The sequence below is a fragment of the Antechinus flavipes genome, chromosome 2, assembly GCF_016432865.1.
Source record: "Antechinus flavipes isolate AdamAnt ecotype Samford, QLD, Australia chromosome 2, AdamAnt_v2, whole genome shotgun sequence".
Classification (NCBI taxonomy): Eukaryota; Metazoa; Chordata; class Mammalia; order Dasyuromorphia; family Dasyuridae; genus Antechinus; species Antechinus flavipes.
Window position 1 is genome coordinate 85101704 of NC_067399.1, and position 20361 is coordinate 85122064.

The following is a 20361-nucleotide window of genomic DNA, read 5'->3' on the forward strand; positions in this document are numbered from 1 at the left end:
CTCTTTTCCCATCTCTGTGACTTTGCCCCAGCTTTCCCTCATTCCTGGAATGTTCTACTTCTCTCACTTATTCCTATTAGTTCCTTGGCTTCCTTCAATACTCAGCTTAATTTTGGCTTCCTGTGGAAGTATTGCTTGTAATACTCCCTAGTTTTCATGCCTCTATATTTTAGATTAACTTCATCTATTTGTATCATATATCTAGTTATAGTATATAATTAGTATTATATATTTAGTTATAGCATATGACTAGTTATTTATTATATATTTATATAGTATATATGTAGTTGATGATATATCATCTCCTTCATTAGATCAATGGCAAGAATAACAAGAATAAGGAGCACTTATTACATGCTAAGCCCTGTTTTAAGTGCTAGAAGTATAATGAAAGACAGAGTCTTTACTCTCATGAAGCTCATAATTTAATCAGGGAAACAGCATCCAGATAACTATTTACATACAAAATATACACAAGATAAATCAGAGATAATCTCAGAGAAAAGTTGGATGATTTTTTCTGAAGGCAGGGTGGGAGGAGGCATCTTGTATAAAGTGGAATATCATCTGAGTCTTAAATTTTATCCTTCAGTTCAAGGACTATTTTGAATTTTACTTTTATCCTTAGGGATTAGCACATTGCCTGACACATAGCAAGCATGTAATGCATGTTCATTGAATTATCAACTACTCTGGTATTTACTATAATAGCACAACACATCAAGAATGTGTGTGGGGAGGATGTGTATGTGTGTGTGTAAGTGTAAATCTTGAGATGGCAGAAGCTCATCTTATTTTGAGCTTTTGTACTCACATAGCACAAAATATGGCAGTGGTTCAAGTCTTAAGTCTCCTAGACAAAATGAATCTGGAGGATGGTTTTATTTTCATTTCGTGACCTAACATATGTTGCTCCTACAAAACTATCCATTTATTCTTAACTGGGCAAATATCAGTTTTAGTTTGTACTCTGCTTAAGTTTAGCCTTCTTTAATTCATCACAACAAAACTTGTTTATTCCTAAAAAAAAAAAATCTAGATTTTTCCATAATGTGCTGAGGGGAAAACCTAAGCAACCAGGAATTTTTTTTTTTTTTAAATGCAGTCAAGTCATCATGACAAGTTGAATGATTTCAAATTTTGTATAATCCATATGATAAAACTTTTATTATACTTCTTAACTTTTTCAGTTAATAGCTACACATATATAACTGCACTAATCAACAATATAATTTGAGATATAATAATGTACATTATATAATAATTATATTATTATAGTTTTTGAGCTAATAGAATCACAAAGTTTATTTAGATAAAATCCTTCATTTATAAAAAGAGGAAAATGAGATAAGAAGGAAGTAAATAGTATGCCAAAAGTCTTACAGGCAACTTAATCATCTGACTCTATTCATTCCATATTTTTTAAAAATAAAATATTAGTTATTTTTAACTTTTAAAAATTCTTCAGTTCCAAATTCTCTCTCTTTAATTTTTGGATCTTTTTCAATAGGTGATAAGTAAATTCTTTTGATTTATCTTTTATATTTGGGATCTAAGATAACCAGACAGTTTTCCTAAATAACTTCTTAAAATATGATGTCTAAAATCTTTCTTGGATCATTAGCTTTGGGTAGTCCAATAATTCTTAAATTATTTCTTCCATTTATTTTCCAGGTCTGGTTTTTTTTTTGTTTTGTTTTGTTTTGTTTTTTTTTGGATTAGATATTTCATATTTTCTTCTATTTTTCATTCTTTTTACTTTGTTTTATCATTTCTTGATGAAAATGTCAGTCAATAGCCTTTGCCCAATTCAGACTTTTAAAACATTATTTTCTTTAGTGAATATTTATGTCTCTTTTTGCATTTGGCCAATTCTGCTTTCTAAGGTGTTCTTTTCTTCAGCAAATGTGCGGGTCTCATTTACAAAGCTGTTTTTTGTGTGTGTGTGTGTGTTTGTTTTTTTCATAATTTTCTTGTATCACTCTCATTTCTTTTCTCAGATTTTCCTTCACTTTTTTTTCTTTTTCTTTAACTCTCCCAGTAATTTTTGTTGGATTTAGATCCAGTTAACATTTTTCATCATTAAATTTCTTTTAACTTTTTTTCACCTTATTGTCGTCTTTTGCATTTGTGTCTTGGTTTTTTCATCAATTATCCTTTACGATCAAATTCTATTTTTGCCTTTTGCTCAGTTTCCCAGTCTATTACTTGACTTTAAATTTTGTGTCAAATTTGATCTATGCTACATTGGGAGACATTGTTTCAAGTTTCAGGTTTTCCAAGCTGCTATTCTCTGATCTAGTTCTGGTAGTCTACAAGTTAACGATGTTTCCAAGGTTATGATACAGGGAGATAGGAAGATACTGTTGTGCTTGTCTGCATTCTGTTTTTGTTTTTTTGGTTGTTGTTGTTGTTTTTCTCAAAAAGGGATTTATGCCTTAGGATATGATCATATTCTCTCCTTTGCTGCAAATGGAAGTTTTAGTGCTCCTCTCTGATTTGGAATTGTTACCAGGGCACCTAGTCTTTTATGACTGACAATAAACACTCCTTCATCCTGCAACTGTAACCTGGAACTGTGACCCAGAAGTGCATTTAAGCAATATAGTTGCTAAACAGCTCCAGGCTCTTTTCACCCATTGCCATCAAAGGCAATACAGGTTACCTGTAATCTCTTTCTGATCAATTGCCATTCTTCCTACTGAGTCTGAGATCTCCCAAAGCTGCTGCTGCTACTTCCATGTGCACTCTTGATCAACTCTCACCTCAGGATAACAGAATTAACCTATTGACCTCCTAAATTGCCCTAAGCTATAAAAATATCTCACTGTGACATTTTGTTTCATTTGCTGCTCCAGAATTTGATTTGAGGCATTATTTTTTGAAGGGGAATGTTGGGAGAATTCATCTGGTTTGTGATGTCTAGCCTGTCATCTTGGCTTTCCACACTATAATTTTGTGAACTGAATGGAGTTTTTTTTTTCCTTTTCTTTTTTCTTTCTTTTTTTTTTTTATACTGAACCTATGATTTTATTAGTTGTTGTCTATGATGACAACAACTTATGATGAGGAAACTCTCTTTTCTGAAGAATACATCAGCTGTACTGTACATTATAGCTTTAGGATTGAGTAAATGTTCAAGAGATTTTCTCAGGATAATGAAATATATATTTATGTATACCTCACAGACAAAACTTAAACAATAATTTCTCTAATTAGAATAATTCTCCTTAGGATATAAACTCCCAATACAATCATTTTATTATTAACATTAAATTAGAAATCTTATTTACTTTAAATTAAATCATCTTCATATTCTCTATCCTTAAATTATTTTCATATTTTAAAATTAAATTTATTCCCAAAGGAGTATCTCTCCAACTAGATAACAAAAATAATTGAGAAAATCACTTCTATATACAGGAATTCTATTTACAAACAACTTTTTAGGAATAAAATTCTTCCATTAAGTGAGGAATTATGACAGTGTGGCAATTAATGTTATTTTCTACTATGACAGATTACCTATTGAATCACTGAAACCCTGAGAAACCAGTGTCCTGCATATTGCTCCAACTATTAAACTGCAGGGGAGAGAGGTAAGTAAGAAAACATGTAAAACTTCATTTTCTTACTTGTCTATTGTTAAAGGATTCTGAAGATGTGAGGTAGTAAAGAACCTCAGAGATTGCTGAAATAGATGTGTAAAACAGAAGGAAGTGGAAAATGATTATTTCTAATTTTGTAAAATGATTCCTAATCATTGTTTTCAAACCTAATCCTACAAATAGTGCTGAGTGTCAAGTCACATCATTCACTCTTTATTCATTGTGTCTCCCTTTCAGAGTTCTTTTTTGCCTCCTTGTTGTTCAAAAAATAATCTTCTCTAGCACCACAATTTAAAAACATTGATTCAGTGATTCTCAACTTTCTATAATCCAACTCTCATAGTTTTACATTGATATCATAAAAATCATAACTTTTATTACAAAGGCCTTTGTGACAAGGCAATATCTCTGTTTTTTAATATGCTTTCAAAATTTTCCATGGCTTTCCTTCCTAAGAGTAAGCATCTTTTGTTTTCATGACAGCAGTCATAGATTACAGTGATATTTGAGCCCCAAAATATAATACCTGACATTGCTTCCATTTTTCCTCCATGCATTTGCTAGGGAGTAAGTGATGGGACTATTTCCCAAGATCTTCATTTTTTGATGTTAAGCTTCATGCCACTATTTATACCCTCCTCTTTAATCCTCACTGAGAGTCTTTTTAATTCCTCTTCACTTTCTTTAATCAGGGTGATATTGCTTGCATATCTGAGACTGTTGATATTTCTCTTAGCAGCCTTAATTCCAGCTTTTGGTTTATCCAGTCTTCCATTTTGCATGATGTTCTCTGCATAGAAGTTAACTAAAGAAGATGATAATAAATAACTTGGCTATATTCTTTTTTCAGTCTTCAGCCAATTGTTTTTGTTTTGTTTTGTTTTTCCATATTTGGTTATAACTCTTGCTTCTTGGGCTGAATACAAGTTTTTTGGTTTTTTTTTTTTTGTTTGTTTGTTTGTTTTGTTTTTTTTGTTTTTTTTTTAGGAGATAAATAAGATGTTGAACAATTTGCTTTGTATTGAAACAGGTATTTGGTCATTTGTGGGGTTATATCCCAATACTGCTTTCTTGTGCTTTTATTAATATGAGGGCTACTCCATGTTTCCTGAGCCCACAGTAGTATATGTAGTGATCATATGAATTAAAACTTATTCTCATTCATTTAGCTTCCCATAAACATTTAACATTCACTGGCACCCAAGAAGTTGATTTTTAATTTTTCCTTTCCCATTTGACTACATATAGACTGACTCAGTTCATAGATTTTACATTTCAGCTTCCTATGCAATATTAATCTTTACACATCAGACTTGCCTTTCATCAACAGATGCATCTCTAGCTAAAGTTTCAGCTTTCCTCCAGTTCTTTCATCAGTATTGGAGCTATTTGTAGTTGTCCTTTATGCTTCTTGAAAAGCTATGAACATTTTCCAACCTGAGGACTTATTGTACACACACACACATATGTATAATTTAATAGAATTTATTATTACATCTTTTCCTTATTTTCATATTGTTCATGATGTTTTCTTGGCAAAGATATTAGAGTAGTTAGACATTTCCTTCTCTGTGGATCCCTTTTTGTCAGAACTCTCTACTATGACTCCTTCATCTTGAGTAATTTTATATGTTATATTTTATTGAGCTACACAAGTCCCTCTGCCATAACAAGGTATTTTGTTTAACATTGGTCTTCATCTTCAGAATGACATCAACTTAAATCAGGTCATAAAAGGCTACACTCTCACTTCCTTATCTCAATCCTTTGTTGAACCAACTCAAACACTCATCAATTTTTGGACACCTTAACCCTTTATCTTCTTACCCATTATTTTGCTAATGAGAATGTTTTCATAGTTCTATTGCCTATAAACCACAGTTCTAAATTATTCTCACCAATGATAGTTGGTTTTCCTGTTTGCATAATGAAACCAGGTAAAGTGGGTCCCAAATGAGTTTATGCTTTCTAATCTCATGTAGGTGTTTCCAAGCAAGACAAACATTCTATTTGTCCCTTATATATTTACTATAATACACATTATTCTAAAATTACTCAATTCTCTTCAAGTCTTTCATATCATTCCTCTAGAAGTCCAAGTAAGAACTTTGCTTCATGTAATGGGCTGAGGTTTGAGTTGATGCACTGAGGTCCCAAGCACGTGAGGCTAAATAGTAATTGGACCATACTCTATTAATATATATGCTTGGAGAAAGAATACCCCCTTCCCCCCCTCCCCCGCCCACTCTTTGTGCAAGTCCTGATGTGTTGTATAGGAAATGACGATTTTAGTGGGTGGAGGCAGAGGGGAGGAAAGAGAAGCGGAAAGAGAGACTGCTGGCTGGCATCTTGACACAGCTGCTCCCATTGCTATCGTGAACCCCCTTCACCTGCAATCCCCCTTCACCTCTGCTGGCTGGCTTCCTGTCACAGATGCCCATATTGCTATCACAATCCCCCTTCACCTCAAAAAGAATAAAGATTGAAGATTTTCCCCTTAACCTGAATTCCTGACTGCGGCTGATTTTAAATACGCAGTCATCACAGCTTCATACTTGACCAAACTAAATTGAGGCCAGTAGCAAATAGTGAAGGAATGTATCTGAGTGATGTGAAATGAAAAACAAGAATATATGCTCTTTTAAGAAAGTTATGTGTTTCTTACTCTTGTATTTGTATCCTCAGTGATTTACATAATGCTTGGCACTTAGTAAGGAAGCACTTCTTAAATGCTTATGACCTTATTCTTTGCTTTGCCTATCTGCATTTGATCCTTGAAAAAAAAATCCACAGGACAGCTAGGTGATAGAGTGGATAGAACAACAGCCCTGAAGTCAGGAGGACCTGAGTTCAAATCCATCCTCAGACACTTAACACTTCCTAGCTGTGTGACCCTGGGCAAATCAATTAACTCTAATTGCCTCAGAAAAAAAAGAAAAGAAAAGAAAAAAGAAAAAGAAAAAGAAATAGAAATAGAAATCATCAGGGAGCAAGATGGAAGGAACGTGATCCAAGAGTAAGGAAGAACATACACAAATACTCAGTGATATGAGGACTGAGACACTAGTAATGCATCCAGGATAGAACACAAAGCACAGGTAAATTAATCATATGCAATGGAAGTCCACTGTACTTTTGCATTTCCTATTTTACCCCTAGAATAGAAAAGTGAAATGATCAGAACTGTGCAGTTAGGAATATTATATAATCATTAGTTTGCAAGCCTGATTTTATACAGGAGAGATTGGAAATAGGGTGATTATTTTCATGATTCCTGAATAATGACATGAGAACAAATAAATGACTGTAGATATTTACACTCTCTTTTGATAGAAACTGCTTTTACTAACATTCAGCAATATCTCACACCCAGCTGAGTTAGAGCTGATATATCAACAGTAGCAGCTATTTCACATTGTTTCAAATTTTTCATTTTGTTTAAATTTTATAATTATAGAAATCTACAGCCCCAAACCTGGCCAACACACTAAATTTTAGAGCTACAGTGGGGCTGGGACAATCCTAATGGTGCCAGGACAGAAAGAAGTGCTTGTGGTTAGATTCCTAGAAGGATCTCTGAAAACAGTTGCACAAAACTCCTGAAGTTTGGGACAGTGCATCCTCTACCTTGGAAACTAAGTCCTACTTTAACAAAGAGTTAAAGGCCTAGAAATAGGCTAGGAAAATGAACAAACAAAAAATATTATAACCAATGAAAGTCATTATGGTGACAAGAAAGATCCAAACACACACTAAAAAGATGATAAATTCAAAGCTCCTACATCCAAAATCTCCAAGAAAAAAAAAAAAGAAGAAGAATAAGAATTGGGCTCAGGATATGGAAGAGCTCAAAAAGGACTTTGAAAACCAAGTAAGAGAGATAGAGAAAATAATAGAGGAAAAAAAGTGAGAGAGATGCAAAAGGACATTGAAAAAGCTAATGAGGAAAAGAATGCCTTAAAAAGCAAAACTGGTCATTTGGGAAATGAGGTACAAAAGCTCAATGAGGAAAATAATTCCTTAAAAATAAAATTGACCAAATAGAAGCTAATGACTTCATAGGCAATTGACATACAATCAAACAAATCCCCCCAAAAAATGAAAAACTAGGGGAAAAATGTGAAGTATCTCATTAGAAAAACAACTGACCTGGAAAATAGATCCAGGAGCGATAATTTAAAAATTACTGGTCTATGTGAAAGTTATGATCAAAAAAAGAGCTGGACATCATCTTTCAAGAAATTATGAAGGAAAAGTGACCTGATATTCTAGAGTGTAAAATAGAAATTGAAAGCATCCACCAATCACCTCCTGAAAGAGGTCCTAATGAAATTAGGCAATTTTCAGAACTCCCAGGTAAAGGAGAAAATCTTGCAAGTATCCAGAAAGAAACAATGAAAGTATAGTGGAGCCATAGTCAGGATAACAGAAGATTTAGCACTTTCTACATTAAAAGACTAAAGGGCTTGGAACATGATATTCCAGAGAGCAGTGGAGATAGGATAGCAACCAAAAATCAACTTCCCAGTAAAACTGAGTAAAATCCTTCAGAGGAAAAGATGGTCATTCAACAAAAAAGTATTTTCAAACATTTGTGATGAAAAGACCAGAGCTAAATGGAAAATCTGGAAAAGCATAAGGATATAACTAGTAAAGTGATATCATAGGGGATTTAATAAGGTTTATTTTTTTATATTCCTAGATAGGAAGATGATACTTTTAACTCATTAGAATATTCTATTATGGTAGTTAGAAGAATTATATATAGACTGAGGGCATGGGTGTGCATTGAATATGAAGGAATAATATAAAATTAAGGGGTGAGAGAGGAACATAGTGGGAGAAAGGGAAAAGAAGAAGTGCAACAATACAAATTACCTGCCATAAAAAAGAGGCAGGGAAGAGCTTTTTCATTGGAGGGGACGAGAAGGAAGAGAGGGTAAGTGAGTAAACTATACTCACATCAGAATTGACTTAAAGAGGAAATAACATATACACTCAATAGGTATATATAAATCTACCTTATTCTCCAGGAAAATAGAAGGGGAATGGTATATGGGAAGAGGAGTTGATAAAAGAGAGGGCATATTGAGGAAAGAAAGTGCTCAGTAGTATAACATTTTTGAAGAGGGACAGAGTGAAAGGAGAGATAATAAATAGGGGGAAATACATGTAACAATAGTAATTGTAAAAAAAAAAAATTCAAAGCAAGTTTCTCTGATAAGGTCTCATTGCTCAAACATAGAGGGAACTTAGTCAATTTCATTAAAAAATAAGATTTATAAAAAGTTTTTGATAAATGAACAAAAGATATGATCTGTGCCCAAAAACCTGTAAATTCATGCATATCCTTTGACCTAACTAGATCACTACTAGGTATGAATATCAAAAGAGATTCGGAAAAAAAAAGAAAAAAAAAAAGAAAGAAAAATGACCTATATGAACAAACAATATTCATAGAAGCTCTCTTCTCAGGACAAAAAAAAAAAATGGAAAATTAGAGGATGCCCACCAACTGAGGAATGGCTAAATAAACTGTGGTATGTGTTGGTGATGGAATATTATTATTCTCTGGGAAATGATGAGCAGTATGCTCTTGAGGGGAAAAAAAGCCTGGAAAGTCTGCCATGAACAAAGTAAAATATATTGTATACAAAATAATAGCAATGTTCTGGGATGACCAGCTGTAAATGACTTTGTTATTCTCTGATTCCTGACCCTAATAAACTCAGGTGCTTACAATCTTCCATCTCCTTGACTTAAAATCAAAGAAACCACACTATTACAAAGACCATGGGACCATGCTCAAGGGGCCACATATTGGCCACATATGGAAAGGATCCATTGGTTTCTGCCCCTACAGAATTGTATTTCTTCTATTACAAGCATGACAGAAAAAAGTCAATCAAGAGGATATGGATGAATTTGATTACAACCAACACTGATAGGCAAAGATATACTTCAAAACTTTCTGAACAAATACATTAGTAGTAATAATATATGTTGGCAGATAACTTAAATGTAAAATCCATATATAATAAATATCTATATGTAATAAAAACAAAAATATATTGTTTAACATAATCCTATATAAATAAATACAAATTACTTAATTTGCTTTAAAAATGAAGTAATTTATTCCTGGGTGAAATAATAAAGGAGAAACTTATCCTCTTTCATTTATATTCATGCTACATATTATTTCACACCAGTAATATCAGGAAGCCTATATTTCCTTAGTTCCTTGAACATTGGCTGTTTCTATCTTTATCAATTTTCTGAAAGTGAGACAAATCCGCAGGGGTATTTTTATTTAGGAAAAAAAGATCTGACTATAGTCTGTTGTATGCTTCAGTAATCAGAAGGGAACAGGTTGACAATGTCAGAGATTGAGGGCAGATCTCAGCATAGAAAACAGTTAATGATAGTGTAGCATGGTAAATCCATAGTACTATTTACAAATCTACCTTTACAGGAGCTGGGTGCCTTGTACAGTTATATTTCAAGTACTCTAACCCCTAACTACATCATTAAAGGATAAAACTAAATGATCTTTCCTAATTCTTTTTCTTTCTAAATACACTTATTTTTAACGTATGATATATTTGTCAAGGTTTAATGAAGAAATAAAAAAGTAGCCATATCCAATGCTTCTCTTTTCAGAAGAATACCCATAGTGTGCAAACGCATTCAGAAATTTGAGTGCCTTTTTGAAAGACTAAGTTGAACAAATGTGCTATGATCTCCCATTCTCTGGCCCTGAGATGCCTGCGAGATGACCTTATAGCAAAGAGTCAACTGGATCTAGACTTTTAGTATTTTCTGTGCTTGTGAGCTTTGATTTTTGTATAACACAGCCTAGCACACAACTCTTCTCCATTGTCACATATTGACAAAGAGATACAAAGAAAAAGTCAACCAGACAACCATACAGCAACCATGACTGCTGTTTGCCAATTATCTCCCCTAGTCTTCTTTCCAATACAATCAGTTCTGCAGCCATCGTATTTGGAATGGATTTTGTTGATTACCCTCAGGCAGCAAAGGGGAGATTTCCATGCCATCCTTGAGACTACTAGCAATAGTCTTTCTCTTACCTATCTGCTTTAAATTCCTCTTCCCTCATCTTAGTAACAAGATGAATATCGGGAAAATAAAATAATACTTCATTCACCTAATACTGGCTGATGTGGTACCTGTTATCTTTCAGACTCAGCTTTCTCTTTTCTGCCAAATTTATTGAAATATTCTAATGCAAGTTCTGAATTCTTAGATTGGAATTCGATGAAATTGTACAAACATGTCATGGGTGCTATTTAAGAAAGATGCTATAAAAGCAGAACAGAGATTTGCTAGAATGTTGATTAAGGTAATTACATTTCCTCCCATTTAAAGTTTCCATAATTCTGCACCACATGTCAGAACTCTTCTATACCCACATTTAAAGAGTTAATAGATTCCACTTTACTAAATTGAAGCAAACCTGTGATTTTTCACATTTCAGAGGCAGATGCACATTATCTTTTTTCATCAAACTTTTAACATGTTTCTCTATAGGTCTAACTTTTTTTCAAATAAAGATGAAATCACTAAGCAAAAAAGCATTATCACTGACCATCAATTGAGAGTGTTGCCTTCTATATGTAAATGCACACATCATATATGGAAATGCACATACCATCTCTGCTATATTCAATATAGACAACATTTACTGGGAGAATGGACTCATAATATGGAAACTCATGCCACTAAGGCAGATCAGATAGCTCTTATGACTCAGTGGATAAGCTGCAGGAAATTTCTTGAGAATCACAGAAGTTAAATAATTTGCTGACTTGCATATTTAGTAACTACCAGTAGCAGGATTTCAATCCCTGTTTTCTTGACTCCAAGGCCAGCACCACACAAACAGTGACATGCTGCTTTCTGCCTTTTAGTTGAACTATAATTAAAGAAAAGTCCGAAGGACAAAAGTAATTGATTCTGTATATTCTCAAATAAACAAGAAGAATGAAGCAGGCTTTTGTGTTTGGCTTTTGTAATGCAAATTAAAAACAGAAAATGCAGTGAAGTCTGAATAGCATTTTCCCTTTTTCATTTACTTTGAGAGGTAGAAAGCACAATTCTTCCTTTTGAAACAACAGTTAGCTGGTGCATGGGGTAGATAGAATAGTTGGCCTTGACTCAGATAGACCAAGTCTCAGATACTTAGAAGCTGTCTGACTCTGGGCAGATCACTTAGTCTCTGTTTGTCCAAATATTTTCACCTGTAAAATAGTGGGTAATAATAGTAGTATCTCCCAGGATTGTTTTGAGGTCCAAATGAGGAAATAATTCTAAAATTTATATATTACTTTTTAAAAGTCAACTTATATAAATGAATGTTCCTCTGGGATCTTGTAACTGAAGCATTCTTGCCTAAGCATTTTACTTCCCAAGGCTCAAGAACTAAGCTCCAGCCAACTTTCTCTTCTGCTAAAGGAGAAGCTTGCCTGAGAATACAGGAGTTATGACTTGTTCTAGGGGACTGAGTGCCCATCTAAAATTAAGTATTCCCCAGCACTGAGATCCTGCCAATGGAACTCCTTATCAGTTTTATGGGAATTTTCCTAGTGAGGGGGTGAGAGCTATAACAAAGGAACTGAAGGAAATGAGCAGTGTCATTGAACCATCTTATGATTTGCTGCTGGCTCTGACTTTCTTTGGGAACACTAATAAAGAGAATAACTCTCCTGTGACTAGAATCTGTCGCATGATGGGATGTTGCAGACTGGCTCTTGGAGCAGTGACTTAGAGAATGCTATTGCCATGAATCCCAATGCAATAGTTATCTTCACAACAAGAGGTAATATGTTGCTACATTCTTCTCTGCTTTCATCCTTCCTTATCCCTCTCCAGGGCTCTTTATAATTCACTATGGTGAAGTAATAGGGTAGCTTTTATTATAAAAAATATGTACCTTGAAAATGTTTCTTGGCATCCAAGGCCACCATCTTTGATTATTTTGCAAGAAATAGGGTCTGAAGGTGCCATAGAGAGAGAAAGGATCCTTTAATGCTTCTCTTTTGAGTACTGATCAATTACCACTGGGGCTAATAACAAGCTGCCTGAGTCAATAACTTTAAATAAATATGTTTGGCTAGGTTTCTTCCAAATAGACAAAAGAGAATGTGTACTTGTTGGAAGACTGCATCCTAATAAAAAATACAGTGAAATGGGGTTAGCTGGGTTTGATCATGTATCTCCATTTTACAGATGAGGAAACTGAGGCAGAAAGATGAAAAGTGATTTGTTCAAGATTACTTTGCTTTGTGATAATGCATTAATTATTTTTCACCTCAGTCTCAGTTCTTCACCTATAAAATAAAGACAAACCACATTATTTCTAAAGTCTCTTCCAACTTTTAAACCATGTGATTCTTTTATATCAGAAATGTGGCCTATTAGAAGAGGATTATTAATAAATATTAATAAATAATAAAAATAATAATAAACAAAAAAACCCAAAATAATAAATAATAAATAAAAAGTAAATTAATAAATAATTTATATTATTAGGGAGTGTCACAGAGCACAGAGTGCTGGACCTAAGGTCAGGAAGACTCAGATTCCTGAGTTCAAATCTAGTCTCAGATACTCACTGAGTGAGAGACACTAGGCAAGTCAATTAATCCTTTAATCCTCAGTTCCCTCTTCTATGAAAGCGAGGGAAACATGAAATCATAACAGTATCTTTGCCAAGAAAATCCCAAATGGGGTAACAAAGAGTTAGATGCAAGTAAAAACTACTGAACAACACCAAAAGCATATTGCTAAATAGTGTTGTAAATGTAAAGTAGGAAAATGGTAAAATTTTATCAGTAAACCTTGGATTTTCTAGAAACATAAAGCCACAAATAAAATCATTTGGGGCAACACAGATTAGGAGAGTTAGACATTTATTTCCCTTCTCTAGTGGTAGGCAATACTGAAAATTTATTTATTTTTTTCATTTTTTTCCCATCTTTCCATTGGTCATTTCTCCATCTTTCAAATGGACTTTCTTCTAATCTCAACCTCCTGGAATGTCTTTCTTCTTTCAAGACAAATATCAAAAATCATTTTCTATGTGAAATCTTTTTTGACTTCCCCAGATGCTACTACTCTTCCCTAAAACTACTTATGTAGTTTTATTTTTTAAATGTTTTTACCTGTAAAATCGGGGATCATAATAGTAGTATCTGTTGGAATCCTTACTAACTGCTAACTAATTAGAGTTGATCTAATCTTACAAGAAGATGTTTTGGGCAGAACCTGAAACAAGGTACTAAGTAGAACTAAGTTCAATGAGTTCACACCTCCCTTGAAGCTCGTTGGGCCAGAGAGCACTATGGGAGAAAACCCATAATCCCTCTCTCTCATATCCCACAATTCCTCCCTCTTGGATAAAAGAAACAGACAGAAGCTCTCGGTCAGATTTCAGTAGAGTTACGCCAGAAGCCCTCTCTCCGAGGCAAGGCAGAATATTTTCCACTTGGCTGGCTGGTGGCAGAAGTGTTCTGGAGAGAGGAAGACGCTACAAGTGGAGATTTCACCGGAATGACATGAAGACTGGAGCTGGCTGGAGGCTGAAGAAAGCAGGGCAGAGGCTGAAGGACCAGACCTTTGGATTTGGTGACATTCGGAGAGAGCTCTTGGAACTAAGCAGAGAGATAGGCCTCTAAGCTAACCGGGCTATATTGGAGATATTAAAAGATCTGAACTTTTATCACCTGACTGTATCTTGAGAAGAAAAAGCTCACAACATTTTGGCGCCCAACGTGGGGCAAACAGACCCCTCAGTGGATTTCAGTGGAAAAGCTCCGATCCGGATTCAAGTGGAAAAGCTCCGATCCTGATTCAAGTGGAAAAGCCTCTGATCCTGATCCAGTGGAAAAGACTCTTCAACCCAGAAATTAGAGTGAGTACAACAAAGAAATTTTGTTAAAAGAGTTAAAGTAGAATTTCAGCTAAGATGGGACAGATATTTAGAAAACAGCCTGTTTCTGTTCAAGGAAAATGTTTAGAGAGCATTGTCAAAATTATGGAAAGCCAAGGTTTAATTATAAGTTTACAGCAAATCACTGAACTTTTACAAACTGTAAAGGACATATGTCCTTGTTTCTCTCTTGATAAGGAATTAGATCTAAATGAATGGAAATTGGTTGGAGAGGATCTTTGTCAATTCTATGATAAAAATGGGCCTAACTCAATAATTAATACATATAATGTAATACAATTGGCTATAAGAAGTTATTTAAGTGATAGAATAATGAAAAGGAAAGTACAGGAGGAAGAAGTGCCAACTTTACTAGGTGAAAAGGAGGACGAATCAGATGAGAATGGAGTTAATTACAATTCTGAGTATGATACTTCACGGCAGGAGGAATTAGGTGATTCCACATCTCATGACCCTCCCCCCGCAATTAACCCTTCATGGGTGGAACAAGGGGGAGGAAGAGAGACAGAAACACAGTCAGCTTCTCCTGTAAAGCAGAATTTGACAAGATTAGAAAAAGCATTAATTAAGGCAAAAAATGAAGGAGAAGATATATCTGATTTTATAAATGCATATCCTGTGATTGAAGAGCTCAACTCCTCAGGTCAAAAAGAGAGAAAATACACTGCTTTTACTTTGGAAAAAATTAAAGATTTGAAAAAGGGTTGCACTCTTTATGGGGCTACATCATCTTATGTGAAGATGTTACTAGATAATTTGTCTTATGAAATCCTAAGCCCGAATGACTGGAAATCCATAGTGAAAACTTGTCTAGAACCGGGACAAAATTTATTGTGGCTTTCGGAGTTTCATGAATTATGTAGGATTCAAGCCCAACGCAATAGGCAAACAGGAGCTGTTGTACAAATCACTTTTGACCAACTAACTGGTGACGGTCAGTATGCAGAGAATTCAGAACAGATTTATTATCCCATAACAGTGTATGAGCAAATTTCTAAGGCTGCAATAAAAGCTTGGAATTCTCTCCCTGGACAGAAAGATGGAAATAATGCTTTCACAAAAATAGAGCAAGGTCCCAATGAACCTTTTGCAGATTTTGTGGGACGTTTACAAACAGCTGTAATAAGAACCATTGGAGACAATGCAGCAACAGAAATAATGACTAGACATTTGGTTAAGGAAAATGCCAATGAGATTTGCAAGAGAATTATATGGGGGCTAGACAAAAATGCTCCTTTAGAAGAAATCATTAGACGCTGTGCCACAGTGGGCACAAATGCTTATTATGCCCAGACTATGATGAACATGGAAAGACAAGGTCCTTCTTGGCAGAGGAATTCTAGAGAAACTCGTCGATGTTTTCAGTGCAGAAAAATTGGACATCTAAGAGCCCAATGTAGAAATGGAGATAAAGTGAGAAGACAGGGTGAGAGAAAACCCAAAACCCCATGTCCAAAATGTAACCAAGGCTTTCACTGGGCTTCTAAATGTATATTGACCCAGAGGAATGAGAGGCAGGGCCCAGCTCCAAAGTATCAATCAAAGGATAGGTGGGGCATGATAGCAGCTGAGGTTACACCCAGAGAGACTTTAGAAATTCAGGATTCTGATGTCATCAACCAACAGAAAAGCAATCAGGATTACAGTTGGGAAGAATACAGGCCTTTTAAGACAACAAGACAATATCCAATGCAAACAGCTCCAATGTAATTACCAGATGATGAGGAGAAAACCCAAAAGTGGTAAATAGAAGAGAATTAGATAGGTTAACTGCTTGGGGAAGAGGATCTGCTTATATTTCCACAGATGAAGAAAGAATCAGATGGCTGACAATGAGACTGTCAAAAGGACTCTTAAAATCTTCAGAAATCATTGGGTTCCCTGAGATGAAAATTTGTTGATGAGACTTTTTGCAGTACTTCAGAGCTTACAGGAATTATTAGATTCCTGGCACATGAACTAATGGACAATGGATTCCTTATGGACTATTTCTAGGACTTATGGACATTTGTAAATTTTCAGGTCGATTTATGTTGTTACATTACTACTAGCCTGTGTTATATTACTATGTGCTTATGTATTTTAAGCAATTGCAAGAATCATTGGATTTCTTGAGATGAAAGATTGTTGATGAGACTTTTGTAGTAGTTAAATTTTCATGTTGATTCATGTTATTTGTTACATTACCACTAGCCTGTGTTATATTGCTGTATGCTTTTGTAAATTATGTATAATGCCTCCCATATTGATGGATTTATGTATACCATGTATATCTGTTACAAAGTTCTGGCCCATATTGATGGATTTATGTGTACCCCTTCAGAAACCCCCTATGTTTTAAAACAAAAGAAAGGGGGAGATGTTGGAATCCTTACTAACTGCTAACTAATTAGAGTTGATCTAATCTTACAAGAAGATGTTTTGGGCAGAACCTGAAACAAGGTACTAAGTAGAACTAAGTTCAATGAGTTCACACCTCCCTTGAAGCTCGTTGGGCCAGAGAGCACTATGGGAGAAAACCCATAATCCCTCTCTCTCATATCCCACAATTCCTCCCTCTTGGATAAAAGAAACAGACAGAAGCTCTCGGTCAGATTTCAGTAGAGTTACGCCAGAAGCCCTCTCTCCGAGGCAAGGCAGAATATTTTCCACTTGGCTGGCTGGTGGCAGAAGTGTTCTGGAGAGAGGAAGACGCTACAAGTGGAGATTTCACCGGAATGACATGAAGACTGGAGCTGGCTGGAGGCTGAAGAAAGCAGGGCAGAGGCTGAAGGACCAGACCTTTGGATTTGGTGACATTCGGAGAGAGCTCTTGGAACTAAGCAGAGAGATAGGCCTCTAAGCTAACCGGGCTATATTGGAGATATTAAAAGATCTGAACTTTTATCACCTGACTGTATCTTGAGAAGAAAAAGCTCACAACAAGTATCTCCCAGGATTATTGTGAGCTTCAAATGAGGAAATGGAATTCTAAAATTTATAAATATTACTTTTTAAAAATCAACTTATATAAATGGATGTTCCTCTGGGATCTTGTAACTGAAGCATTCTTGGCTAAGTGTTGTAGCACATGTACTTTTGTACATGTTTATTTTTTAAAAATTTATCCTGTATATATTTATTTTGGGCATACATACATTATGCACATACATAATAATATTTATGTGTGTAAATGAAAATATGCACATATATATTTATAGACATATACACATATATGTCTAATTATTTTGTGATCTTGAATAAATCACTTTTTACTTCTTTGCTCATTTTCCTTATATAAAATGAAGATAAACTACATGACCTCTAAAGTTTTTTTCAACTTTTAAACTGTATGATTCTCTTATATCAGAAATTGTTGGAATCCTTACTAACTGCTAACTAATTAGAGTTGATCTAATCTTACAAGAAGATGTTTTGGCCAGAACCTGAAACTAGGTACTAAGTAGAACTAATCAATACAAGGCTTGTGTTCACACCTTTACTCATTGGAGTTCAATGAGTTCATACCTCCCTTGAAGCTCTTTGGGCCAGAGAGCACTATGGGAGAAAACCCATAATCCCTCTCTCTGGAAGGATCATAAATAGGCCAATGGGCCAGTCGAAGAAGTTTTGGAGAGTGAAGACGCTACAAGTCGAGATTTCAGCGGAATGACATGAAGACTGGAGCTGGCTGGAGGCTGAAGAAAGCAGAGGTAGAGGCTGAAGGACCAGACCTTTGGATTTGGTGACATTTGGAGAGAGCTCTTGGAACCAAGCAGAGAGATAGGCCTCTAAGCTAACCGGGCTATATTGGAAATAATAAAAGATCTGAACTTTTATCACCTGGCTGTGTTTTGAGAAGAAAAAGCTCACAACATTTTAGCGCCCTGAACGTGGGACAAACAGACCCCTCAGTGGATTTTAGTGGAAAAGCCTCTGATCCTGATCCAGTGGAAAAGACTTCAACCCAGAAATTAGGGTGAGTGCAACAAAGAAATTTTGTTAGAAGAGTTAAAGTAGAATTTCATCTAAGATGGGACAGATATTTAGAAAACAGCCTGTTTCTGTTCAAGGAAAATGTTTAGAGAGCATTGTCAAAGTTATGGAAAGCCAAGGTTTAATTATAAGTTTACAGCAAATCACTGAACTTTTACAAACTGTAAAGGACATATGTCCTTGTTTCTCTCTTGATAAGGAATTAGATTTAAATGAATGGAAATTGGTTGGAGAGGATCTTTGTCAATTCTATGATAAAAATGGGCCTAATTCAATAATTAATACATATAATGTAATACAATTGGCTATAAGAAGTTATTTAAGTGATAGAATGATGAAAAGGAAAGTACAGGAGGAAGAAGTGCCAACTTTACTAGGTGAAAAGGAGGACGAATCAGATGAGAATGGAGTTAATTACAATTCTGAGTGTGATACTTCACAGCAGGAGGAATTAGGTGATTCCACATCTCATGACCCTCCCCCTGCAATTAACCCTTCATGTGTGGAACAAGGGGGAGGGAGAGAGACAGAAACACAGTTAGCTTCTCCTGTAAAGCAGAATTTGACAAGATTAGAAAAAGCATTAATTAAAGCAAAAAATGAAGGAGAAGGTATATCTGATTTTATAAATGCATATCCTGTGATTGAAGAGCTCAACTCCTCAGGTCAAAAAGAGAGAAAATACACTCCTTTTAATTTGGGAAAAATTAAAGATTTGAAAAAGGGTTGCACTCTTTATGGGGCTACATCATCTTATGTGAAGATGTTACTGGATAATTTGTCTTATGAAATCTTAACCCCGAATTACTGGAAATCCATCACTAAAACATGTCTTGAACCAGGACAAAATTTATTGTGGCTTTCAGAGTTTCATGAATTATGTAGGATTCAAGCCCAACACAATAGGCAAACAGGACAAATCACTTTTGACCAACTAGCTGGTCAAGGTCAGTATGCAGAGAGTTCAGAACAGATTTATTATCCCACAACAGTGTATGAGCAAATTTCTAAGGCTGCAACAAAAGCTTGGAATTCTCTCCCTGGACAGAAAGATGGAAATAATGCTTTCACAAAAATAGAGCAAGGTCCCAATGAACCTTTTGCAGATTTTGTGGGACGTTTACAAACAGTTGTAATAAGAACCATTGGAGACAATGCAGCAACAGAAATAATGACTAGACATTTGGCTAAGGAAAATGCCGATGAGATTTGCAAGAGAATTATATGGGGGCTAGACAAAGATGCTCCTTTGGAGGAGATCATAAGATGCTGTGCCACAGTGGGCACAAATGCTTATTATGCCCAGACTATGATGAACATGAAAAGACAAGGTCCTTCTTGGCAGAGGAATTCTAGAGAAACTCGTCGATGTTTTCAGTGCGGAAAAATTGGACATTTGAGAGCTCATTGTAGATATGGAGATAGAGTGAGAAGACAGGGTGAGAGAAAACCCAAAACCCCATGTCCAAAATGTAACCGAGGCTTTCACTGGGCCTCTAAATGTATATTGATCCAGAGGAATGAGAGGCAGGGCCCAGCTCTAAAGTATCAATCAAAGGACAGGTGGGGCATGATAGCAGCTGAGGTTACACCCAGAGAGACTTTAGAAATTCAGAACCCTGATGTCATCAACCAACAGAAAAGCAATCAGGATTACAGTTGGGAAGAATACAGGCCTTTTAAGACAACAAGACAATATCCAATGCAAACAACTCCAATGTAATTACCAGATGATGAGGAGAAATCCCAAACTTGGTAAATAGAAGGGAATTAGATTAACTGCTTGGGGAAGAGGATCTG